The following is a 27,207-nucleotide window of genomic DNA, read 5'->3' as shown; positions in this document are numbered from 1 at the left end:
CAAAAACACTCTCAGTTAAAACCACTGATTGAAAACAGTTTTCCATTTTGAACACAGCTATGCTCATTCATTTACGTGTTGTCTATTGCTGTGTTCATGCTCCAGCGGTAGTGTTTATTCAGCTCTTTATTTTCTTTGTAGTTTATTGCAACTATTCATTGCAGTAGAGACTGAATGACCCACAAAGGCTAAAATATTTATTATCTGGCCTTTTACGGAAAAGTTTACCTACCTCTCTGTCCTAGAGGCTGGGGGTTCTGTCTTACCCATCTTCAGTGCCCTAGGACAGTGCCAGGCACATGGCAATAAATGTTTGTGGAATTTACTTCTCAGTAAATGTTTGTGGGATTGAACAGTAGCTGAATTGAATGAAATTGGATTGATGAGTTGAATGAAAGTTGATGTTTTTGTCTGTAATTGAGAAGATTTTGGAGGATAGAAAATGCTTTTTGCTACCTCTTTAGAATTCTTTATGATATCTACCATATTGCCACTTTATAACTGTTTGCTTGAATAAAGCAATTTTTGTTTTACCTCCTTCATTCTTTTTTTGCAAAATACGATGTACCACCTACCATTCGTACTTTAATTTCTGTTTGATTTGACCTGCTTCACAGGAACACAAATTGATTAAATCCTTAGAAGGTGAGCGACTCCTGCACAGGGAAGTGGCAGAAGGTGTGAATTCAAGTCTTGGCTTGATCTTTGGCTTAGTTGGCTACTTCTGATAAGACACTTGACCTGACTTGTTAGTGTTCTTTTCTGAGTCTTTAGTGCAAATAACATTATCCCACCTTCAAGTTATTACTTGAAGTGTGTGTGAATACAATATGCATTTTGTAATGAGTATTCGTAACACAACATAGATTTTCCTAAAATAAAAGAAGCTATTTTTCCTCCACAGAGAATCGAGAACTAAGCAGTGTATGCACCCACTTTACATATTAGTTAGTTTGTTGTTTTTAAACTCCATTATTAAAAGTTTCCTGTTTGGGGGAAGAAATTGTTGGCCATCAATAATAGCATCATAATTCTGTACTAATACGAAAAGACAACTTATCTGTCATTTCTCATGTTGCATTATAAAACCAGAATTCTGAAAGCAAGCATTGAAGATGGTTTCCACATTTGAGCCACACCTCTATGAATGAAGAACTTGAAGGTGAGAGATTAGGCATCTTGTAGAAAGGTCTGGAGGCTTTATGATATGAGCAAAAAGATGGAGGGGCTGTCTTTGGGAAGTTCCATTTCTAGGAGGACTTTCCACCTGATAGTGGCTAGAAGCATTCATGATCCACACCCACACCCAGTCTTATAGTTGCAATTTCTAGCTTGCTTTTTTCTCAGAATTCTTAGGGTGATGAGGGATTTCACTTACTGAGCACAACTGTATACTGTCGACGAAAAATTAATCACTTGATCTAAGAAAGAAATGGAAAATTTTCTTCGAGCCAAATTTGAGGATTATAACCTGGGAAGAGTATCTCAGAAAGCTCTGAGAACTGTTCCGCAGGTTAGAAATCAAGGCACAGTCATATAAGTTTTTTAGAGAAGGGGGCTGTACATCAAATGACGTATTATTGACAGTTTACGTAATCCAGATCTAAGCACCGTAGTGGTGGGTCATGTGATCCCTTACGAGATCAAGAAGGAATGTTATCTTTCAGGAGTTGCCTTGTTGATGCTGAGAGAACATTGCTCTTTATGGTTGAGCAGGTCTTCCTCTCGATAGGGGAGGTTTGGTCGATGTATAATGCAGATACACAATGCACAGTAGGGGGAGAGAGGAGCCCAAAGGGCAGAGAAGAAGTTTTATGTTTAAATTTTTCTTGTCTTGCCATAAAATATGAATTTTATTTCACAGTACCATCTATATATCTTGTTTATATAACTCATTTCTTATCCTCACAGTTACCCTGTGAGGTAGGTACTTTTATCTTCAATTTACAGATAAGGGTACTGAACCTGTAAAAGACTAAATGCCCTGCGCCCAGGTCACATAACAAGTAAGTGGCAGATCTGGGATTTGAACCCAAGTCTCAGGAGCCCCTGGTCTTAACGACTGTAGAGGCTGTAATATCTTCTGAGGTGAAAGATATTAGGCTTTTGAAAAAAAAGGTGCCTAAACTATGCTTTGAATTATTCTGCCTTTTTCATCTAGAGGATGAATCCTAGAACTCGAAGGGGCTCGAGAAGTCACCTGATTTAACCCAAAGAGGTTCAACAAGTTGCCCACATGGCCTCATCTGAGTTCGTGGTAAATATACTACTCGAGTCTCCTGACTCTTAGTCCAGTGCTCTCCATCCTGCATCTCAATGGACATTCCTGGTTGGACGTAAACAAGCATACACCCACTTTATTTTATTTTAAGGTTCATTTTAAGAAAAGTATTTCTGCTGAAAGAAAAAAAAAAAAAACCAGTACTCCGAAAGTACACCAAAGATGATTGATTTTTACCAAATCTGCAGGGAATCCAGCCAGTGATGCCAGCACACACGAAATTGCCTCTTTAAGAGTTCTGCTGCTGATAGTCTGGGCTACTGTGAGCAGCTCTCTAGATCTCCCTGAGCCTGAATTGCTTATCTGTAAAATGAGGGACCTGGGCTAGGTGAAATCTAAGGTCTTTTCTGGCTCATAGTTTATGATTTTAGGAGTATGATTAGGAGGTTCCAGGACCAATTCAAGGAGACAGATTTTGGTTCCATAGAAGAAATTGTTTCAACTGGGTATGGCCTTCCTAAAATGAATTGGGATACCCTAAGACATGGGGAATTTCCATTTTTAAGTAGAAATGGACAGTGATTTGGTAAAAATGTTGTGGACGTTATTCAGACATTATGTGAATAATTGGATTACAGTTATGATTGAGGTTATTTCTGTGCTTCACACTCTGGGAGAAATGAGGTGTACTGAAATTTCCTGTGGTCAATCACGTACTCATTCAACAACTGGTTACCTTTGAGGTTTCCATGTACTGTACTAGAACTGGGGATGTCACGATTTAGGACCTGGCCTCTGTCTTAAATGTCAGAGACCGGGGTCAGCAAATGAGTGCCCTCAGATTGAGTCCCACCCATCATCTCTTTTTTTTTAATAAATTTATTTATTCATTCATTTATTTAATTTTTGGCTGCATTGGGTCTTCGCTGCTGCACGCGGGCTTTCTCTAGTTGCAGTGAGCAGGGGCTACTCTTTGTTGTGGGGCACAGGCTTCTCATTGTGGTGGCTTCTCTTGTTGCAGAGCACAGGCTCTAGGCACGCGGGCTTCAGTAGTTGTGGCACATGGGCTTCAGTAGTTGTGGCTCGCGGGCTCTAGAGCGCAGGCTCAGTAGTTGTGGCGCACGGGCTTAGTTGCTCCGCGGCATGTGGGATCTTCCCGGACCAGGGCTCAAACCCGTGTCCCCTGCATTGGCAGGCGGATTCTTAACCACTGCGCCACCAGGGAAGCCCCCGTCATCTCTTTTTGTAAATAAAATTTTCTTGGACCACAACCACTCCCCTTCATTTTCGTGTTGTCTGTGGCTACTTTTGCACTACTACAGCCGAACTGAGTAGTTGCAACAGAGGCCATATAGCCCACAAAACCTAAGATATTTACTATTTGATTCCTTATAGCAAAAGTTTGCCAATGCTTCTTGTAGGCAAACATGTACATCTTTAATTTCAGTCCAGTGGCCTAGGTACAAAACTGGAGGAGGCACAAAGGCAGCACATATAATTACATCTTCTTGAAGAAGGATCGATCAGAAAATTTTCAGAGGAATTAAACCATATAATCATGCCTTCTTTGAGTGGGAAGCGACCTTAGCGGTTCTAACTGTCCGCATTTCCCATCCATTCTTTTACGTATTTCCTCTACAGCATCCCTGATACACTGACATTTCTTTAAGAAGGAAAGCATACATGCTCCCTACAGAGAAGTGGCAAAATTTTATAAAATTTAGCCTGCCAGTGTATGCAGAAGAAGCGAGAGAAATCCATAGGTGGCCTATGCATTCTAAAGGGTATTATGAACCACTTCTCTTCAGGTTGCTGTTTGATTTTCAAATGAAGCAAATTCAGGCTCTTTATGGGCCCTTGCTGATGGCACTGAACTGTAGGAAACCTGAGGGAGTAAGGGCTTGCAGACTGTCCTCCTTCCCATACAGAAGGATGAAAACCCAGCATTTGCAGGCATTCTTTAACCGCCCTGGCAGTATGCTTAAGTCCTGGTAAGCAGGACTCAAAGGTCCTCGATAAGTAGCTTTAGAGAGACATGGAAGAACAAGCAGGACGACCTCCATCACTTTTACCGTGATATGAGACGGGACCTCCCGGAGTGCTCTCTGCACAGTAGGAATTCTCAAGATAAATGGTGTTGACTGATTGACTGACTTCTTACAGAATTTATTGTCAGTCTGGGGAGGACTACAACAGTGTGATTACTGATTTGTTAAATATTCTGTTCACTTATACATTTAAAGCCTTGATTCTCTATTTTTAAAATGCAATGTGAGATGGATACTATGAGAAGGGAGGGCTGAAAATTCTTCTGATAAATTCATGAAGGTCTCCTCAGAGGAAAAAAATCCTTTTTTTCCCCTTTTATTTTGACATGATTTTTGACTTCCAGAAAAATCACAATAACAATATTCTATAGTATACCATGTTTTCCTATATTTTCGCCATTATAATGCTGCAATAAATAATGTTATGCTTATGTATTTTCATATTGTTGAAGCTAGATGTTCAGGGTAAATCCTGATAAATGGGACTGCTGAGTCAATAAGTAAGTACATATATAATTCAGTTGAATATTGCCAAATTCCCTTCCCAAGAGTTGTACCAGTTTGCATTCCCACCAGCTATATATGAGAGTGCCTGTTTCTCCACAACCTCACCTATAGAGAGTGTTATAGTTTTTAATTTTTGCCAATCTGATAGGTGAGAAATGGAATCTTAATGTAATTTTATCTTGCATATCATTTAGTATGAGTGAGGGTGAATTTTTTCATAAGCTTAAAGATTATTTTTATATCTTTTGGTGTGAGTTATTCATATTTTGGGCCATTTTTCTATCTGGGATTTGTTTTTCTTCCTTCAGATTTTCAGCATTATTTACATATTAGAGATATTAGCTGTTAACCTGTCATACATGGTGCAAATATTTCTACTGGTTTGTCAGTTACCTTTTCATTTTGTTTATGGTATTTATTGACATGTATTCATTTAAAAAATTATTGTTACACAATGAGATTTAAAAATCATTTGTTTTATTGTATCTGGATTTGGGGTTCTAGTTAGAAGACCTCTTACTACATCCAGATTAAAGAGGAATTCACCCATATTTTCTTCTAGTGCTTGTATGGTTTCACTTTACATTAGATCCCTGATCCATTTGGAACTTCTTCTAATGTATGGTGTGACGTGTGGATCTAATTTTCTTTTTCCAAATGGTTAACCTTTGTCCCTGTGCCATCTATCAAAAAAGTTTATCTTTGCTTCATTTATTCAATATATGATCTTCCTTATATTCTAAAGTTCCATATTTACTTGGGTCTATTTCTGAACTTCCTATTCTTTTTCAATGGTCTGTAAATATGTGCTAGTACCCCACCTGTTCAATTATAGAGACTTTATAGTATGTTTTATTTTCTGGTAATCCTAGTACCTGCTCATAGTTTTTCATTTTTGTGTTTCTGTGACCCCTGTTAATTTTTCCATGTGAGGTTCAGTGACAGCTTGTCTAACTTGAAGGTTCTTTAAAAACTTGATGTTTTAATTGGGATTAAGTCAAATTTATAATTTAACTCTATATATTAAACTTATAAATTAAGTGACAGCTTTATACTGTCGAGTCATCCTATCAAAAAACAAGGAATGACTTTCCATTTCTTCAAGTCTATTTTTGTGTCTTTTATGAATGGAAAAACTTTTAGAAAATTAGATATTTTTTTGGACTATTGAAGCTTTTCAGAATACGAAAAATATATTTAATGAACATTCCATTTACGTATATAAGTTGAAAAGGGAAGAACAAATCTGTTCCACACCTACTCCAATTGTATTCTGAGCTGGAAATGTCCTAGTTCATCACTTACTCATTCGTTCATTCTCATCAGTGACTTCACCGAAGCCAGAGAGCAACTTATCAAAACCGAAGAGAAGAGTTGTAAGGGATGATGATCATGACTGTGATAATAATGAAGATTCAAAAACATCTTGACAGTCTGGAAAGACCAGCCCAAACTTAACAAGAGAGAAAATTCTACACTGAGGTTCAAAAGTAGAAAAACTGCTTTGGGTGCAGTGCTTTTGATATCTGGAGGAGGTATCTAGATTGACCCATAACTTAACTGGATCCGATAGTTTCTGTTTAGCAGCTGTTAAAATAACATAGTCATCTAAGCTTCATTAGAGCAAATGTGGTGACCAGATCAAGGCAAACTGTGCACTTCTTCGTTGGACCAATCTGTAGGTAGCCCTCTATTATGAAGAAGAATCTTAAATTAAGGGAAATGTGGACAAACTGGAGAGAATCCAGAGGAGAGCACCCTGAGATGTCAAGATGTCAAGAAAACATCTCCTGTTAGAAATAGTTGGAAGAACTGGGGATACTGGAGATAAAGAAGAGAAAACTCGGAGCTCTTACATGTCTTTTGATAAATGGATGTCAGGAGCTCAGACCTGCTCTAGAGACCAGAACAAGAAACAAAAGGAAAGTGAAACAAAGGGGCAGCTACTGGTTGCATTGGATTTCCTAATAAAGTTTCAGTTGACCAAAGCGTTTGTCGGGGAGAGGGAAAGGGAAGAGAAAGGGGGTAGGGAGAGAGAGAATGAGAATGAAAGAATGGACCACGATGGCGCAACAAACAGCAGAAGCAGAGAGCTCAGTTAGGAGGATGTGGGCACAGTACAGGCAGGAGATGATGGTGGTTTGGTCTAGACTCGAGAGTAATCGTGGAGATGATGAAAGTAGTTGGATTTGGAAGAGATTTTATAGGTAGAATTAGTGAGATTTATTGATGGATCGGATGTAGGAGTTGATGGAGCGATAAGAATGAAGGATGAATTTTAGGCTTGGGGGCTGAACAATTGGGTGGATGGAGGTGCCATTTACGGAGGTAGGGGATATTGGGGAAAAATCAGGATTGAGTAGTCATGGGATTGGAAATCTCGTGTCCTCCTATGATCATGTCGGTTTTGAGATGTCCACTAAACATCGAAGTAAAGATATGCCATTGGCTTTATGAATGTGGCAATAAAGAGACAAATCAATACTGAAGCTATTGATTGTTCACAGCTCCCACCTAGGTGGCTGATTTCTAGAAGTTGGGCCTAGAGCTAAGTGGTTCATTACTATGTACTATTATATGGTGTCTAGCCTGAGAGATGTGGTAGAAATGGTCAGTGCAAATGAACGCCTGAGAAGCGAGAGATCCGATCGTTGAAGACTGCAGTAGAAGAAGGCTTCCTGCAGGAGGTGGCATTTGTTCTGGGCCCTAAAGGCTATGCCCAGGGAGAGAGGAATGGTGTAAGCATTCAAAGCTCTGCTAAAATATAGTGTGGCCTTAGTTCTTTGTGAGGGTGTGCTTTGATATGGTTTGATTTGATGACTTTGACATTTCCTCAGAGTGCCCTGGGTGCTGCGTTCCATTTGGCTTTGGGGTGGAAATGCCCCAATTTTGCCAAAGTGTTTGCTCCTGGTTCAAGGATGTGGACAGTGGAGTGCAGCAGGGCACATGACTTTCAGAGACTCTCAGCTGTCTGTCCCCTGTGTGGTGTGTCTCTAGCGCCAGAGATAACCATTTCCTCCTGAGGTTACAGCCTCTGCTTGGACCAGGATGCAGAGTAGTTTCTTTGGTGTAGTATCAACTCAGTTTCTCAGGTGGAGAAGCTTTGGAAAGAAATACAGATGTGCCAGTGGGAAAGCATATGGGGAGAAAAGCACTTTCTACACTTGGAAGTGTTGACAGGAGCTGCACCAGTGCACTCTGAATGTTTCTGCTAAGGCAGCTGCCACCAATGGCTGTGCTATTCCAGGAGGCTGCCATAATCTGATCGTAGCTCATGCTTATTTCACCTTGTGATGTATTCTTTCAAGTCAATCTTTTGTTGTCCAGCTCCAAATTCATGCCTCCCATCCTCACCCTGCATTAGAACTCGGCTTCCCTTCTCTACCCTTGCTGAAGACATGTCCTAGGGCACTAGTTTTCAAACTCTGCGTTTCAAAACCATAGGGCTTCTGAACTGAGGAATGCTAGGAGAGAGAGGATGAAGTTAGAGGTCAGACATATTCAGGGTGGAACTAAAGGCCACCTCCCCATACCTACCAGCTCTGCTGTTAATTGTTTCTTATTCTGAGTTCTGCCAATGGTTTCATTTACATAAGTTTGAAATTTGCTGTTCTAAAAGTATAAATAATAGATTCAAACTCCTAACTTGACTAGATTCCTTCATTAAATTGGGAGGTCATTTTCAGAATTGCTTCCTTACTTCTGGTCAACCTAAGGACATGTTAATTTCAGTGATTAGGTAGGTGATATAGCAAGAAAAATATGAGTGGTAAGGGGAGAATGAGTCTTCAACAAGAACAACAATGACTACAGTAAGATGGGCATGGAGAAGTATAGATCCAGTATTTGCCATGGACTGAAATGATTAAGAGTATTTTGGAAAACAGTGTTGTTATTCAAGTATCATTTTTTGTTAATCTATTCATTCATTAATATCTGTTTATTGAGTACCCACTGTATGCCAAGCACCATGCTTCATCTTGGAGCCACAAAGATGGACAGAGTTCATAGACTTTTTCATTCTGGTCATCAGCCACACCAGACTTTTAATAGTGCCCCTACTTCCCCCTTGCCCTGTAGAATTAACAGTGCTTAGGTCCTAACACTTGCAGAATTCAACTGGCCCTACACATTTTGGAATCATGAAATTTTAATTTATTTTTCCATTCCATCCACTTAGCACAGGAGTAATTAAACTGTAGGCCCTAACAGACTCCTTCACCCCTACCCTCCTCCTTTAGATTGCTGGATCACAAATCCAGTCAAAATACAATCCAGCCATTCAATTTAACAAGAGCTTCAGACATTTTAATATTTAGATTTCTTCCTCAGTGTATGTGGGTTCTTATGTGTATCACATATTTTATGCCATTATATCAATTCACTTTATTTCACGTGGAATGTATCAAGTATCTGAAAATATAGCAAGGAATTTTGAAAGGTTTTCGGGACAGGAAACAGAGAGGTTTCCTGAGACACCAGTATCTGAAAATAGCTTGGCATCTGCTATTACCTTGTATATTTATTTCCCCAGAGTCACCATAGATGGCTTTTGTTATCCACATCCAACTGTGCTTATTTAAAGTTGAATGTATAGGAGGTTATACACATACTGATTTGTATTTATATAACATAGAGAAACCCACGTCAACTTGACATCTGACATTAATTTTGCACCTACTTGAAACATCTGCCTTTCCATTTAATTGGTATCAACAGGTAATTATTATGAGTCTTCCTTTTTAATCTCAAATGAGTCATGATAACATTAGGTAGTATGAAATAAGATTGTTAACCTTTGCCCTACTATTAAGTTGCTATGTCAATATTTCTTTAAAAGTAATGTGGGGCTCTTTTGTATCCCATAGTCTGAAGTGAACTTATAAGACTTATAAGGGACTTCCCTGGTGGTCCAGTGGTTAAGACTCCGTGCCTCCATTGCAGGGGGCGTGGGTTCAATCCCTGGTTGGGGAACTAAGATTCCGCGTGCCACTCGGTGCGGCCAAAAATTTAAAAATTAAAAAAAAAATTTTTTAAAGACTTTTAAGACTGTAGATAATAATTTTCAGAGTTAAAATTATTTGAATATAGTTTGGTGGGAAAGACAGTCTCAAAAATTGATATTTGTCTCCTTCAAAACTTAACCACAATATAGCACAAAGCAAGACTGAATTGAACAGTTTCTTCCGATAATCTTATACAACAGAGATTTGAATTGCAAAGAAGCCTTTTAAAAATAAGATGTGTGTATACAAAAAGAACCTAAGTCAAATTGACAAAGCAGAAAAGCCACATGACGCGCATAGGTAGGGTGATATATCGTGTTACTGATTCTCCTTTTAGGAACCAGGAGGAGCTTGATAATGTATGTGGTTTCAAGTGTGTGTGTATATATGTGTGTGTATGTGCATCCCACAGACACATATATGACGCTGGGCTGATTAGCGATGAAGAATTCTCGTCAACAGCATCATTGGTCAAGCGCTATTGGCTCCAACTAATGATTGTGTCTGCCCACCCTGGGTGCATATAAGTGCATATTGAAAATAAGAGTCTGGGTTTCTGAGTGATGCTTTCAGGCCCACAGTGCATTGCACCAGTCAGGTGCAGGTGACATGTGACAGAGAATGATGGTGGGAGGAGGAGCTGTGACAATGAGCTAGAGGGCATTTTACGAGAAAATGCAATGTCACCTTTGAAGAGTCTGTCTGTGAGCGTGAAGTGAGTGGTACCAAAAAGCTAAGAAAAGGGGTTTGAGAGGATAGATGAGAAGCAGGGTGCTTGCCGTTTAGCTTCAACAGGTTTTCCTTGTTAGGGAGCTGAGGATATTTTAAGTGAATGAAGAAGAAATTTTTAAGTTTTGTGGGAGCAAAGTGTGTCAGGCTTTATAAAGTACCTTAGGTCTAAATGTGGTAACGTAGGCCTCTCTTTGAAAGGGTCACCCAGAGAAACTGACTCCTTTCTGGAACTCAGTCAGAAAGGATGGCACCGACTGCTCCAAAGTAGGCACTATTTTTCAAAGGGTGGATTCTTGCCGTCATTTGCTTCTTAGTCCTAAATCAGACTGGGTGCTACCCCACCATCTGGCATCGAATCAAAAGACTCACTCTGCTGCCCAGAAAGCAACATTGCATTTACGTTTGCTTCCTGGGCAACCCGAGTAGAGATGAATGACACCGAATGGACCCCGATAAATAGGAAGCAGCTCCTACCCTCCAGCAGTCTGGATGCTCGTCCTGACTCAGTTTCCAGCCCCCTATCTCCTACCTGCCCTTTCAGCTGTTAGAAGGGATTGTAGCGATTTCTACTCAATTCTCTAGTGCTTGGATCACCTCTGAATCACCTCTCTTTGTTTTTCAGCAGTAGCAATTATGCAGCTAAGATAGGTCATGCCTTGACATCCAAATAGAGGAAACTTCAAACCCCAGTGATTTGGATTGGGAAGCTAGAAATGCAAGCAGAAAGACTAATTTAGGAGGTTGATACACCACCATAGCAAGAAAGAGATGGTAGGCCTGAACCAAGGCAATTGCACTTAGAGTTGGGCAAATGTAGGAGTAATTTGCTAAAAAGGTCCAGGAGAACTTGGTGTTGTCTTGGATGTATGGCTCAGAGGGAAGAAAAAAATGATGAGCTTGAGGCTTCAAGACTTGGTCCCTCGACAAATGGAGGTGCCTTTCAAAGAAAGACAGCAGAAGGAAGAGTTGATTTAAGATGTTGAGTTCTGTTTCAAAAAGATAAGTCCGAGGTGCAGGCGCAACATCGCATTGCAGAATTGATGCTTTGGAGGGAGGCCCAAATTTAAGAATTGTGTGAGGAGTACACAGAGTAGATGAGACCACTAGGGAACACGGGTAGAAAGAGAGGGCAAGGAGTCGAGGATGGCCCCCCGTGAATACCTGGTTTTAGGGCCGAGGAAGAAAAAGACAGAGAAACTAGGAAAAGAGGACAGGGAGCGGTGGTCAGAAAAGTAAGTAGCAAACCAGGACAGCACAATGTCATGGAAACCAAGGTAAGAGAGCGGTGGCCAATACTGTTAGATTCTTCAAAAGATCAAGGAGAGTGTAAGCTGAGACAAAACCATTGGATTTGGTGGTTATAACTCCAGTCTCTCCCTTTATTATAACAAAATTGAATCAAAACCATGGCTACCACGAAGTTCTTAATAATGGTATAACAACCACAATGGATCTTTGACTGAAAGCTTTGGAGAAGTAAAGTGATCCAATTTTACTTTATTTATTCATTCAACAAAACTTTATCGAACTTTTCTACATGCCAGGCATCATGCAAGATGTTCTCTCTCTGTTGCCAATATCAGTTATAATATTAACAGTGCCCTCCCCATGCCTTAGAACTAGGTCTTGATGCAATTATTAATAGCTCCTCATTTCATCTTCAAAAATGTCCTGATTTGGACAATAAATTATATTTATTGCTTATGGTCCCCGTCTTCAGACTTGTCTGGTCTAGTCCGGTTTTATAACTCTTTCTGCTTCTACAAAGTCTTTCTGAACTCGACTGCAATGGGACCCCTATGTGCACCATGTTGTCTATGAAAAGAATCACTCCCCGATTATCTTCACAACATGTTGTATATTCCCAAACATACGTCTTACAACTTGTGTAATGTGTCTTACTATGTAGACTGTGTGTGTTCCTGAGGCTTACCTGCTCAAGACCTGCCATTCATGGGTTATCTGCCAAGAACCCATGACAGCCATTCAATTAGGATGGACCTTGATGATTCAGAGTGGGTTTGTCAGTTACTCACAGAAATAACTCACGGTACAAACTAGCCTAGATTCATTGTGTTTTCGTTTAGGACTGCAGGCATCTTTTCGTATAGTGTGAAGAATAAGTGAGGATGGCAGAACTGACTTGGCTAAACCAAAATTTCTCCAGTGTAGAAATGAGGATTGGAGTATTTTTAGCTGGTTCATAAAGAGTTAAGTGTGTTAGCTACAGGCACTTGAAAATCCAGGCTGTGCTTATTTCTCAGGTTTATAAATAACTTAAACCTATGTAGGACTTAATTAATTTGGCTCCATTCCACCTACAGTTTACCTTCTTGAGGGAATAACTTGACCCTTCTTATACCCTGTGTTTATAGTTATAAAGAGAACTCCCAACAAAACGAAGAAAACCACACTTGGATTGTCTGAGTTTGATTTTTTTTTGTGTACTTCTGTGGAGAAGCTCTAAGATGTCAGGCACAGCACAGAATGTCAGAATACCTCTTCCATTAAGGACAAACACATGCATGGTATTATTCCTGGCTGGAGTTACTTACCATTCTGGTTTTTTCTCCTTTAAATGACTGATCCGCTACAGCAGAATGAACTTGTGACTTGGTAGCAGTGAATTTTCCTTACTCTAGCCTGACCTCTCCTTTCGCTGGCGAATATTTTAAAACAAAATTATTGCCTTTCAGACAATAGGTCTGTTTCTTCACCTCTGAGGCTTCCCATGATTAAATAAGAAGTTACAGGAGTTTTCTCAGTTGTCAGAATCCCAGAATGCAGGAGCACTTAACAGTAAGAATAAAAGAGACCACTTGTCATGCTGACAGATTTCACTGGTAACACCTCTGAAAGGATCTGACAGATTAGACTCCAGGTAAGGCCCAAGAACTGAGCGTAACAGACGAAAATGAATTCAGTCGTTTGATGTCACGATGTAAATGAAGTGTGACTTCATAGAAAGTACTCATTCCTAATGCCATGTCCCTTGCGTCATCCAATCTTCCCAGCCACTGAAGTGACTGCCATCACAAAATAACATGACAAAGTCAAGCCCAGTAACTGTGATGGTAGCTTGCATTATATTGTTGATTTCATTGTTTAAAATGTAATCTCAATGAATCATTCATTTCATGAATGTGACTAAAATTTTATCGTAAGTTACAAATAAATAATGGTTGGGAAAAGTCACATACGTCACTCAGGGAATTCTGCTGTAAGATCTGAGAAACAATTAGCAGATAAAAGTGAGAAGCCATCCACTCTTTTTCAGAGCTCTGAAGTCCATTGGATTTCACCATTTTGAGACTTCGGTCCAGGATGGAGAGGAGGCTCCTCTGAGCCGTCTTACACTTAGGTTAGAACATTGGCTGTGAGAATAGATCTTGCCTCTTACTCTTGAAGCAGCTCAAGGAAAGGATGGCAGTGACACAGCTGCAGGCCGAGGTCTCATGACTGAAGAGAACACCAACTACTATTTAGTAAGCACTTGTTCTTTGTCAGTGATTCTTCATGTAAACTTGTAATATTTAACTCAATCCTGACATCTCAGTGAGATTGTTCCTGGCATTGTCTCAATTTTTCCGATAAGGAAACTGAGAAACTGTCTACTCATTTTCAGCTCAATGACTCTGGGACCTAGGACAGGGCCAGAAATGAAACCCAAGGTTTTCAGAGCACAGTCTATGCTCATTTCTCCACATCATGCAGCTTTAGGTGAAGTGTAAAGGCAGGACAAATTGTCCTAATTGAAGCCTTGCTGAAGCCTTCATGTTTATAGGTTAGTACATCTTGTATGGGATTGATGCCTAGTTTGTTAGAATCCTTACTTTCATGCCTATCAAGATGTTCATGGCGCCTGTATTAGCCCAGGTGTTTCTAATCACAGGGCCTTTGCTAGGCCCTGACCGCCGTCCACTTACTCCTTGTACGTTACAGTCTAAGATTGCCCTGCACTCTGCATTGTAAGCACCCTGGATTTCCTGGTTGGGGGTTTCTCATGCTCAAACTGCTCAGTCCTAGAGGTAGACAGAGCTCTCTTTTTGTGTGTCTGCAGATGGAAGCACCTCAAGCCACACTCAGGGCGTGGATTCGTTTCCTGTGGCAGCCATAACAAATGGCCACAGACTTGGTGGCTTAAAACAACAGAATTTTATTCTTTCGCATCTCTGGAGGCCAGAAATCCAACATCGAGTCTTGGCAGTGCTGCACTCGGTCCAGAGGCTCTCGGAGAGGGTCTGTTCCTTGCCTCTTCTAGTTCGGGGTGGCTCCAGGCATTCCTTGGTGTTCCTTGGTTTGTAACTTCATCTCTTTAATCTACGCCTCTGTCTTCATGTCACCTCCTCTTCTACTGTGTCTTTTCCTCCTCCTCCTCCAATATCCCTTGCCTTTCCTTTATAAGGACATTTGTAATTGGATTTAGGGCCCACCCAGATAATTGAGGATGATCTCATCCCAAGATCCTTAATTTAATGACATCTGCAAGGACCCTCTTTTTTCAAATATGGTAATATTCACAGGTTCAGGGATTAGGATGTGTACATATCCTGTGAGAGAATCAGCGTCCCCCACCAGTGCTCTGAACCACAGGGAATCAGGCTGCCCAGGGCCAAACTGAGTCACTAGGAATAGGAAGATAAGAAGGTGGCTACCCTCCCCTCCTACCTTTTAAAATATGGCCACTCACCCGTTGCGCCCTTCAGCCCCCAAGCTACCCTGACACCCCATGAGATCAGTCTCAGGTCAACTGAGGTCCATCCATTCGTGTAAACAGGGTAGTATAAGAGAGATCGCAAGAACTTAGGAATCTCACAGAACTGGGTTTGAAGTTACTCAGAACACTTCCTTTTGATGTGACCTTGGACATGTTCACTGACCTTCTCTAGGACTCAGTTTGCTCACCTGCAAAACAGAAATGAGATGAAGCAATCCATTTTGGTCAGAGGCGCCTGTAAGAGAAAAAAGTGTCTTGGCTTTGGGGACAGAGAGACATGGGTTTGTTTCCTGGCTCTGCCACCCACTAACCACAATTTGGGGCAAGACACTGAAAATCTCTTCAAGCTCAGTTTCCTCATCCACACACAATAGGGATAATACCCCTTATCTTACAGAGATGCTAAGATTTAATAGTAAAAGTTACAGAAACTATAGTTGGTGTCAATGCATGTTTATTATATTCATTATTGTTATTGTTCTTGTCATCAGCTACAACTTAGAGAGGGCAGAACCTATGCTAGACGTCCCACCATGCACTGCGGAGCAATGCAGAGATGCGTCTTGGTCCTCCTGTAGAGAAGACTGAGCTTTTAGAAGGAGAAAGATGGTATGATTGTGAGAGACTAGAAACATCACTCAACTTATGCCCCTGAAAATTAATTCCTTGGGATACAGTTAAGTTATCGGCACTCTTGGGTGAAATTGCATAAATTTGAAGAGTTTAAAAAGGGATGAAGGAGCTAAGGGTGAATTACGTTTTAAGGAGCAAACATTTTAACTATAGTAAACATTTTGATATCAAGACCACAGATCAAAGCTAATGTCTTTCCTGTCAAAATTCGTAGATTTTAAATATGTCCTGGGGAAAAGTTGAGAAATGTAGGCAACTAACAAATGAACCCTTTTTAATTGCTTTTTACTTTTCTAGCCGAATGCTCATGGAGATTTTCTTCTTGTTTTACTGGCGAATTCCAATTGGGGTCATTAGAGTGACAAAACCAGCTTGACTGTTCTTAAATATCTTGCTTTGTACAGAAGTTAAAGTGTTGCTGCAGACATCAAGATATTACAATTCAGACCACCGAGGGAGCCTTTCAGGTCAACAGTCCACATTAGCCTGGTTCCTGCCTCCTTTGATTGCAGTTAAGTACAAAACAGCTGTTAAGTCTTTCCACATCAGTTCAAATGCATTACCACAATCAATAGGAGAGGAAAAGGACTTCCCTAAAGAAAGCGGCCAGTGAACAGCGACATACAGAAGGCAGGCCTTGCCATCATACTAAGCATCAGGTCAAGGAAGTAGAACTTTTGTTTCCTGCATGTGCAAATGCAGGTTCTGAGGATCCATTCTCGTGCTCATTTATTCAATAGACAGTGATTAAGTGCTGCTGACCCTTGAACAATGGGGGGATTAGGGGCACCGACCCTCCACAGAGTCAAAAATCTGCCTAGAACTTGACAGTTGGCTGGCTGTATCCGAGGTTCTGCATCTGCAGGTTCAGCCAATCGTGGATCATCTAGCATGTACTGTACAATGTATCTAGTGAAAAAAATATTCGCGTGTAAGTGGACCTGCGCAGTTCACGCTCGTGTTGTTCAAGGGTCAACTCTACTTCGCAAATTCACCAGCCTTGTGCCAGACGCTGGCAATACAGAGATAAAGAAGACAGCCTTGACGGGGAATCTCTAAAAGTTATTGTGACACACTCCTGCTCATTTTAGAAAGGGTAGAGGCAGAGTGCAGCGGAGACTTCGCAGAGACGGGGCCATTTCAGCTACATTTGAGAGGGCGGAATGGGAACTAAGCCTGGATATCAGAGGCAGAGATTTTATTAAAGGCAAAGGACAAAGGCACAGAGATGTGAAAACAAAACAAAAAAAAAGCATTAAGATAGGTGAAGGGGGAAGGGCTGGCTCTTTGGGTCTGAACATATCTAGGAAGTGTTTCTGGGTAGATCCAGGACCAGATGATGGATAGGATATAGGAGAGGAAAGAGGCTGAAAGGCTGTGAAGCCTTACTTAGGCTTGGGCACCGGGTGGGCAGCTTGGGTTTGCCCAGCGTACTTTCTCTGTGCAGCAAAATCTGGGCCACCAGAGACGGTGCGTCCCTGGAGTTCCTGCAGCCCCATCTGGGTGATTAAGGGCTAAGTCAAATATCAATTAATCGTTCCTCATTTAATTTCTTTTAAAACATTTTCACAGTGTAGATAATGAGGAAAAATCTTCTGCTTTGAAAAGTCAAGCAGGATCCACCACTTTAAAGAAATTAGTCTCAAACTCTTGCAAATTGGAAGCTAGTAAGTGAGCAGATATTGGCAGTTTGGTTCAGGAGCTTAAGATTTCCCTGTCTCACTAAAGAAAGATTGAATCACTGGTTAACCATGAAGGTTTTCCAAGGAAAAAGAGGAAAGTCCCAATGATTTTTTGTTGTTTATTTCTTATAAAACTATTACATTTCCTCTCTTTGACCTGGTGCTAGTAGAATTGGTAAAGTGTTGCAACTTGAAAACTAGCAGTTGATTATGGAATCTTAGTGTTAACAGGGACCATTTCCATAACATTAAGGCTCAGAGAGGTTATGTGGCTTGCCCAGAGTCACACAGCTACTTAGTGGCAGATCTAGCTGGACCAGAAGACAGAAGGCCAAGGTTTTCATTACCTTTCCTTTCCTCAGTGCTGCCCTCTGACCACGGTAGTGAATGATGGTTGCATTTCGCTGGGTGGCGAGAAAGGACAGTAGGAGGTGAAGTAAAGAGATGGATAGGGGAATTCTAACAAACTCTTGGAGACAGGAAGTTCTCTGGCTCACTGTAACACCTTGGAGAAACCAGCCCACTTGAAGCAGGGGCTTCAGATTAGAGAAACATGGAAATCAGTCCCCCCGGAAAAACCCTGGAGATGCCAGACTAATTGACCCAGGCTTGGTAAAGAACTGCCAAGGGCTTTTAATTTCCTACAAATAAAACAATCTTCTCCTCCTCCAGTGCAGATATGGAGTGGGTGTTTATATGTTGGTTCCCTTGCCCTCTCCCCCAGTTTGTTTTCTGGAAAGTGGAGGGTGAAATCCCTCCCTGGCTTTTTCCACAGGACTGGTTGGGAAAATAGGGAGGAAAAGGAGTTTAGATTTTATTCTAAGTCTCTTGGGTAGTCCCTGGAAGATTTTAAGTAAGGAAATGAATGATACGATTTTTTTAACCATGTTTTAAAATTGAACTATAGTTAATTTACAATGTTGTGTTAGTTTAGGTCTACAGCCAAGTGATTCAGTTTTATATATATATACACACACATATATATATTCTTTTTCAGATTCCTTTCCATTAGAGGTTATTACAAGATATTGAACATAGTTCCCTGTGCTATACAGTAGGTCCTTGTTGGTTATCTATTTTATAAATAGTAGTGTGTATATGTTAATCCCAAACTCCTAATTTCTCTCTCCCTCCCCACCCCACTATCCCCTTTGGTAACCATAAGTTTGTTTTCTATGTCTGTGAGTCTGTTCCTGTTTTGTAAAGAAGTTGATTTATATCACTTTTTTAGATTCCACATATAAGCGATATCATATATTTGTCTTTTTCTTTCTGACTTACTTCACTTTGTATGATAATCTCTAGGTCCGTCCATGTTGCTTCAAATGGCATTATTTCATTCTTTTTTATGGCTGAGTAATATTCCATTGTCTATATATATACCACATCTTCTTTATCCATTCATCTGTCGATGGACACTTAGGTTGTTTCCATGTATTGGCTATTATAAATAGTGCTGCTATGAACATTGGGGTGCATGTATCTTTTCGAATTAGAGTTTTCTCCAGATATATGCCCAGGAGTGGGATTGCTGGATCATATGGTAGTTCTAGTTTTAGTTTTTTAAGGAACCTCCATACTGTTTTCCATAGCAGCTGCACCAATTTACATTCCCATCAACAGTGTAGGAAGGTTCCCATTTCCCCACACCCTCTCCAGCATTTATTGTTTGTAGACTTTTTAATGATGGCCATTTTGACTGGTGTGAGGTGATACCTCATTGTAGTTTTGATGTGCATTTCTCTAATAATTAGCGATATTGAGCATCTTTTCATGCACTTGTTGACTGTGTGTATGTCTTCTTTGGAGAAATGTCTATTTAGGTCTTCTGCCCATTTTTTGATTAAGTTGTTTGTTTTTTAACAACATTAATTTGTATGAGCTGTTTTTATATTTTGGAAATTAATCCCTTGTTGGTTGCATCATTTGCATATTTTCTCCTAGACCGCAGATTGTCTTTTTGTTTTGTTTATGGTTTCATTTGTTGTGCAAAAGCTTTTAAGTTTGATTATGCCCCATTTGTTTATTTTTATTTTTATTTCCATTACTCTAGGAGATGGATCCAATAAAATATTGCTGCAATTTATGTCAAAGAGTGTTCTGCCTATGTTTTCCTCTAGGAGTTTTATAGTATCTGGTCTTACAGTTAGGTCTTTGATCCATTTTGAGTTTATTTTTGTATATGGTGTTAGAGAACGTTTGATTTCATTCTTCTACATGTAGCTGTCCACTTTTCCCAGCACCACTTATTGAAGAGACTGTCTTTTCTCCATTGTATATTCTTGCCCCCTTTGTCATAGATTAATTGACCATAACTATGTGGATTTAATCTCTGGGCTTTTTATCCTGTTCCATTGATCTACATGGCTGTTTTTGTGCCAGTACCATACTGTTTTGATGACTGTAGCTTTGTAGTATAGTCTGAAGTCAGGGAGCATGATTCTTCCAGTTATGTTTCCGTTATTCTTTCTCAAGATTGTTTTGGTTATTTGGGGTCTTTTGTGTTTCCATACAAATTTTTAAATTTTTTGTTTCATTTCTGTGAAAAATGCCATTGGTAATTTGATAGGGATTGCATTGGATCTGTAGATTGCCTTGGGTAGTACAGTCATTTTAACAATATTGACTCTTCCAATGCAAGGACACAATATATCTTTCCATCTGTTTGTATGGTCTTCAATTCTTTCATCAGCATCTTATAGTTTTCAGAGTACAGGTCTTTTGCCTCTTTCGATAGGCTTATTCCTAGGTATATTTTTTAATGTGATAGTAAATTGGAGTGTTTCCTTAGTTTCTCTTTCTGATATTTCATTGTCAGTGTATAGAAATGCAACAGATTTCTGTATATTTATTTTGTACCAGCAACTTTACCAAATTCACTGGTGAGCTCTAGTAGTTTTCTGGTAGTGTCTTTAGGATTTTCTATGCACAGGATCATGTCACCAACAAACAGTGAAAGTTTTACTTATTTTCCAATTTATATTCTTTTATTTCTTTTTCTTCTCTGATTGCTGTGGCTAGGACTTCCAAAACTATGTTGAATAAAAGTGGCGAGAGTCGGCATCCTTGTCTTGTTCCTGATCCGAGAGGGAATGCTTTCAGCTTTTCACCTTTGAGTATGATGTTAGCTATGGGTTTATCATATATGGCCTTTATTATGTTGAGGTATATTCTCTCTGTGCCCACTTTCTGGAGAGTTTTTATTATAAATGGATGTTGAATTTTATCAAAAGTTTTTTTCTGCATCTATTGAGATGATCATATGGTTTTTATTCTTCAGTTTGTTAATGTGTCTCACATTGATTGATTTGTGGATATTGAAAAATCCTTGCATCCCTGGGATAAATCCCACTTGATCATGATATATGATCCTTTTAATGTATCATTGTGTTCAGTTTGCTAGTATTTTGTTGAGGATTTTTTCATGTATGTTCATCAGTGATATTGGCCTGTAATTTTCTTTTTTTGTGATATTTTTGCCTCTTTTTGGTATCAGGGCGATCGTGGCCTCATCGAACGAATTTGGAAGTGTTCCTTCCAAAAGGAACACATGTTGCAATTTTTTGGAATAGTTTCAGAAGGATAGCTGTTAACTCTTCTCTAAATGTTTGGTAGAATTAACCCGTGTAACCATCTGGTCCTGGACTTTTGTTTCTCAGGAGTTTTAAAATTACTGTTTAAATTTCAGTGCTGGCAATTTGGTCTGTTCATATTTTCTATTTCTTCCTGGTTCAGTCTTGAGAGATTGTACCTTTCTAAGAATGTATCCATTTCTTCTAGGTTGTCCATTTTATTGGCATATAGCTGCTCAGAGTAGTCTCATGATTCTTTGTATTTCTGTGGGGTTGCTTGTAACTTCTCCTTTTTCATTTCTGATTTTATTGCTTTGGGCCCTCTCCATTTTTTTTATAGATGAGTCTGGCTAAACGTTTATCAATGTTGTTTATCTTTTCAAAGAACCAGCTTTTAGTTTAACTGAAGTTTCCTATTGTTTTCCTCATCTTTATTTCCTTTATTTTTGCTCCAATCTTTATGATTTCTTTCCTTCTACTAACTTTGGATTTTGTTTGTTCTTCTTTCTCTAGTTGCTTTAAGTGTAAGGTTAGGTTGTTTATTTGAGGTTTTTCTTGTTTCCTGAGGTAAGTTTGTATCACTATAAACTTCTCTCTTAGAACTGCTTTTGATGCATCCCATAGGTTTTGGATCGTCATGTTTTTGTTTTCATTTGTCTCTAGGTATTTTTTGGTTTCTTCTTTGATTTCTTGAGTGATCCATTGGTTGTTTATTAGCATATTGTTTAGCCTCCATGTGTTTGTTTTTTGCAGTTTTTTCTTGTAGTTGATTTCTAGCCTCATAGCGTTGTGGTTGCAAAAGATGCTTGATATGATTTCAGTTTTCTTAAATTTGCCAAGGCTCACTTTGTGACCCAGTATGTGATCTATCCTGGAGAATGGTCCATGTGCACATGAAAAGAATGTGTATTTTGCTGCTTTCCGATGGAATGCTCTATAAATATCAACTAAGTCCATCTGGTCGAATGTGTCATTTAATGCCTGTGTTTCCTTATTGATTTTCTGTCTGGATGATCTGACTATTGATGTAAGTGGGGTGATAAAGTCCCACACTATTAATGTGTTAAGTCTATTTCTCCTTTTATGGCTGTTAGCGTTTGCTTTATATATTGAGGTGATTGTACATTGGGCGCATGTATATTTACAATTGTTGTATCTTCTTCTTGAATTGATCCTTTGATCATTATGCAGTGTCCTTCTTTGTCTCTTATCACAGTCTTCATTTTAAAGTCTATTTTGTCTGATATAAGTATTGCTACTCCGGCTTTCTTCTGATTTCCATTTGCATGGAGTACCTTTTTCCATCCCCTCACTTTCAGTCTGTATGTGTCCCTAGGTCTGAAGTGGGTCTCTTGTAGACAGCATATATATGGGTCTTGTTTTTGTATCCATTTAGCCAGTCTGTGTCTTTTGGTGGGAGTATTCAATCCATTTACATTTAAGGTAATTATCACTATGTATGTTCCTATTACCATTTTCTTAATTGTTTTGGGTTTGTTATTGTAAGTCTTTTCCTTCTCTTCTGGCTCCTGCCTAGAGAAGTTCCTTTAGCATTTGTTGTAAAGCTGGTTTGGTGGTGCTGAATTCTCTTAGCTTTTGCTTGTCTGTTAGGCTTTTGATTTCTCCATCGAATCTGAATGAGATCCTTGCCGGGTAGAGTAATCTTGCTTGCAGGTTTTTCTGTTTCATCACTTTAACTATATCCTGCCACTCCCTTCTGCCCTACAGAGTTTCTGCTGAAAAGTCAGCTGATAACCTTAGGGGGATTTCTTTCTATGTTATTTTTTGTTTTTCCCTTGCTGCTTTTAATATTTTTTTCTTTGAATTTAATTTTTGTTAGTTTGATTAATATGTGTCTTGCTGTGTTTTTCCTAGGGTTTATCCTGTATGGGACTCTCTGTGCTTCCTGGACGTGGGTGACTATTTCCTTTCCCATGTTAGGGAAGTTTTCAACTATAATCTCTTCAAATATTTTCTCAGATGCTTTCTGTTTCTCTTCTTCTTCTGGGACCCCTATAATTCGAATATTGGTGCCTTTAGTGTTGTCCCAGAGGTCTCTGCGATTGTCCTCAATTCTTTTCGTTCTTTGTTTTCTTTATTCTGCTCCTCAGCAGTTATTTCCACCATTTTGTCTTCCAGCTCACTTATTCGTTCTTCTGCCTCAGTCATTCTGTTAGTGATTCCTTCTAGTGTATTTTTCATTTCAGTTATTGTGTTGTTCATCTCTGTTTGTTTGTTCTTTAGTTCTTCTAGATCTTTGTTAAACATTTCTTGTATTTTCTCAATTCGTGCCTCCATTCTATTTCCGAGATTCTGGATCATCTTTACTATCAGTATTCTGAATTCTTTTTCAGATAGATTGCCTATTTCTTCTTCATTTATTTGGTCTTGTAGGTTTTTACCTGCTCCTTCATCTGTGACATATTTTTTTGCTGTCTCATTTTTTTTTTTTTTTTTTTTTTTTTTATGAGTGAGATTGTGTTCCTGTCTTACTGGTTATTTGGCCTGAGGCTTCCAACACTGGAGTTTGTAGGCTGTTGGGTAGAGCTGGGTCTTGGTGCTGAAATGAGGACCTCCATGAGACCTCACTCCGATGAATATTCCCTGGGGTCTGAGATTCTCTGTTAATTCAGTGTTTCAGACTTGGAGCTCCCAATGCAGGAGCTTTGGCCCGACCCCCGGCTGGGAATCCACGGAGATATTCCTGAGAGTGGCCAGAGTCTGGAGTGCTCCAGGCGCACACACCCCAAGCCGGTGCTCCTCACTTGACTGTGATAGTTTTAAGGTGCCTATTAGACATCCAAATGGCGATGTCAAGTAGGCAGTTGGATATGAGCGGAAATGTAAACCTGGGAGTCATCAGTACATAGACAGTATTTAAAGCTATAGGACTGAATGAGGTCACTTAGGATGAGAAGAAAAGGAGGCTGCAAAACAGATTGGGAGAGAGGCCAGTGTGATCGAAATAGAACCAGGAGAGTGCAGCGTTCTGGAAGCCAAGGGAAGAACAGGTTTTAAAACGGATGGAATAGTCAGATGTGTCAAGTCCTGCTGGGAATCAAGTAAATTAAGAGCAGAGAAGAGACCACTGACTTCGATGACATGAAGGTCATTGATAACTTTTGCAAAAACAGTGTCTGTAGAGTGAGTGGTGAAGAGAGAAACTGAAATTAGAGTTGAGGAAAAAATGAGAGATGTAGGGGCTTCCCTGGTGGCGTGGTGGTTGGGAGTCTGCCTGCCAATGCAGGGGACACGGGTTCGAGCCATGGTCCTGGGGGATCCCACATGCCACGGAGCAACTGGGCCCATGCGCCACAACTACTGAGTCTGCACTCTAGAACCCGCGAGTTGCAACTGCTGAGCCCGCATGCCACAACTGCTGAAGCCTGTGCACCTAGAGCCCGTGCTCCGCAACAAGAGAAGCCACCGCAATGAGAAGCCCACGCATCGCAGCATAGTGGCCCCCACTCACCGCAACTAGGGAAAGCCCGCATGCAGCAATGAAGACCCAACACAGCCATAAATAAATAAATAAATTTTAAGAAAATGAGAGATGTAAAGTCAAAATGGTGACTATAGACTACTTACACAAGAGATTTTGTTGTGAAGTGGATCAGAAATGAGTTGGCAGGTGGAATGGAGATTTAGGGTAAAAGGAATTTTTTGTAAAAATGGGCAATACCTAAGGCAAGCCCATTTGCTGCTGAAGATGATCAGAGGGAGAGGGAGAAATTTGAGATGCAAGAAAGAGAGGGAATAATGAGAGGAAGGGGACCCCTTAGAAGGCTCGAGGGGATGTGATGAACACTGAGCACAAGTGGAGGAGATAGCCACAGAGAGAAGCAGGGACATTTCACTATAGGGCTGCTCCTTTGTCAGTTGAGTGGGGCAAAAACATCATCTGTGAGCGAAAGGTTAGATGTTGGATTTGTTTGTAGGTTTGAGAAGGGAGAGAAAGCTGTGAAATCGTTGTTTTGGACCGTAGGAATGTGAACATGAAAGCAAGTGGTGTGATGTTCAGGCAACATAGAGGGCTCATTTGAAATTTAAAATCAGGGTTTTAAATTTTAAAATGAAACCTGCCAACACTACTGTGTGTTTTTGCAAACAATATTCAGCTGCTAAAATAGAGGGATGTAGTAGGCAGAGAGGAGAGTTGACTGAAGTTGGGACTTTGCAAGACAGATGTGATAGAGGGAGAGAAATTAGTGAGCTAAGCTTGTTTACAAGAGAGTGAATACAGTGATGGATTGTTGAGTCAAAGGTTTGGATAGAGTGAATTGAAGACATAGGGTAGATGATTAACTGTGAGAAGGTGGTGAGTACCTTGCAGGTCTTGATGAAGTTAATTACTGAATGATCTGGAAGGAAGACAAATAGGCAGATAGAGAAAGAGGAGCCCAAAAGGGAGATTGAGGAGTGACCTGTGAAGACGGAGAGGGAAAGAATGTTTCTAGAAGGAAGGAGCAGTCAGCAGGGTGAGACATCAAGTAAGATAGGGATAGAATGACAAGAAGATCGTTGTTGACCTTGACAAGAGCCATTTCAGTGGAATGATAGGATCCACTGTGGTGGACTGAGAATTGATTGGGGATGAGGAAGTTGAGACAGAGAAATCAGAAGCTGGTTGTGCAGGGAAACTAAAAAAAATAGGTGGTTGCTAGAGAGGAATATGGAGCCTTAAGTGACTAAGCAACACTTGATTTTTTTTTAATGGAAATTATTATTGGTATAATTGTAGATTCACATGCAGTTGCAAGAAATAAACAGAGATTTTTTTTTGCCTGACCTGCCCTGCTTCCTCCAACGATCACATCCTGCATTAACACAGTACAATATACCACCCAGGACATTGACACTGATATAAAATGCCAATTCTACCCAGATTTCCCCAGCACCACCTGCACTTGCGTGTGTGTATACATATTAAATTCTATACAATTTTATCACTTGTGCGAGTTGTATGTGCATCAACATTCCTAGGACTACACACGGTTCCAACACCAGATGGATCCCTCATGTTGCTCTTTTATAACCACATACGTCACCCTCCTGCATCCCTCTCACCATCCCTCCCCCATCCCTAACTGCTTACAACCACTAATCTCTTTTCCATTTCTATAATTTTGTCATTTCTTGAATGCTGTATATGTGAAATCACACAGTATGTAAACTTTGGGAATTGGCTTTTCTCATTCAGCATAATTCCCTGAGATTCACCCAGGTATTGTGCATATCAATAATTTTTTTCCTTTTTATTCCTGAGTTCCATGATATAGATATACCATACTTAGCATAACCATTCACCCATTAAAGAACATCTGAGCTGTTACCTACTGGTTTTTCGATCTTACACATAAAGCTGCTATAAACATATTTGTACAGATTTTTGTGTGAAGATGGGTTTTCATTTCTCTGTGATAAATACTTAGGAGTGCAATTACTGGGTCATTTGATAGTTAAACAGTTGCATGTTTAATTTTTTAAGGGACTGCCAAACCATTTTCCAGAGTGGCTGCACCATTTTACATTCTTAAGAGCAATAGATTAGTGATCCAGTTATTGGCATCATCACCAGAATTTTCTCTTGTTATTTTTTAGTTTAGCCATTCTGCTAAGTGTACAGTGGTATCTTATTGTGCTTTTTTTTCAAATTAATTTATTAATTAATTAATTTTTTTTTTGGCTGCGTTGGGTCTTCGTTTCTGTGCAAGGGCTTTCTCTAGTTGTGGCAAGCGGGGGCCACTCTTCATCGCGGTGCGCGGGCCTCTCACTATCGCGGCCTCTCTTGTTGCGGAGCACAGGCTCCAGATACGCAGGCTCAGTAATTGTGGCTCACGGGCCTAGTTGCTCCGCGGCATGTGGGATCTTCCCAGACCAGGCCTCGAACCCATGTCCCCTGCATTGGCAGACAGATTCTCAACCACTGCACCACCAGGGAAGCCCTCTTATTGTGCTTTTAGTTTGCGTTTCCCTGATAGCTAATGATTTTGATTGGTTTTTTATGTGCTTATTGGCCCTCTATATATCCACTTTGGTGAAATATCTGTTTATGACTTTTGTCGATTTTTTTTGTTTTCAGTTGGATT

At 40.0% G+C, this 27,207-nt stretch overlaps 1 protein-coding gene across 4 annotated transcripts in view; it reads left to right on the top strand.

The window, feature by feature from the left end:
• The window catches only part of FGF13 (fibroblast growth factor 13), a 523,122-nt gene that overhangs the window by 353,449 nt on the left and 142,466 nt on the right, over positions 1–27,207 (top strand). The gene's annotated exons all lie outside the window — the stretch shown is intronic.

The sequence above is a fragment of the Balaenoptera ricei genome, chromosome X (genome assembly GCF_028023285.1).
Source record: "Balaenoptera ricei isolate mBalRic1 chromosome X, mBalRic1.hap2, whole genome shotgun sequence".
NCBI classification, from domain to species: Eukaryota; Metazoa; Chordata; class Mammalia; order Artiodactyla; family Balaenopteridae; genus Balaenoptera; species Balaenoptera ricei.
Note: the sequence above shows the minus strand (reverse complement) of the source record. Positions and strands in the feature narration are given on the sequence as shown.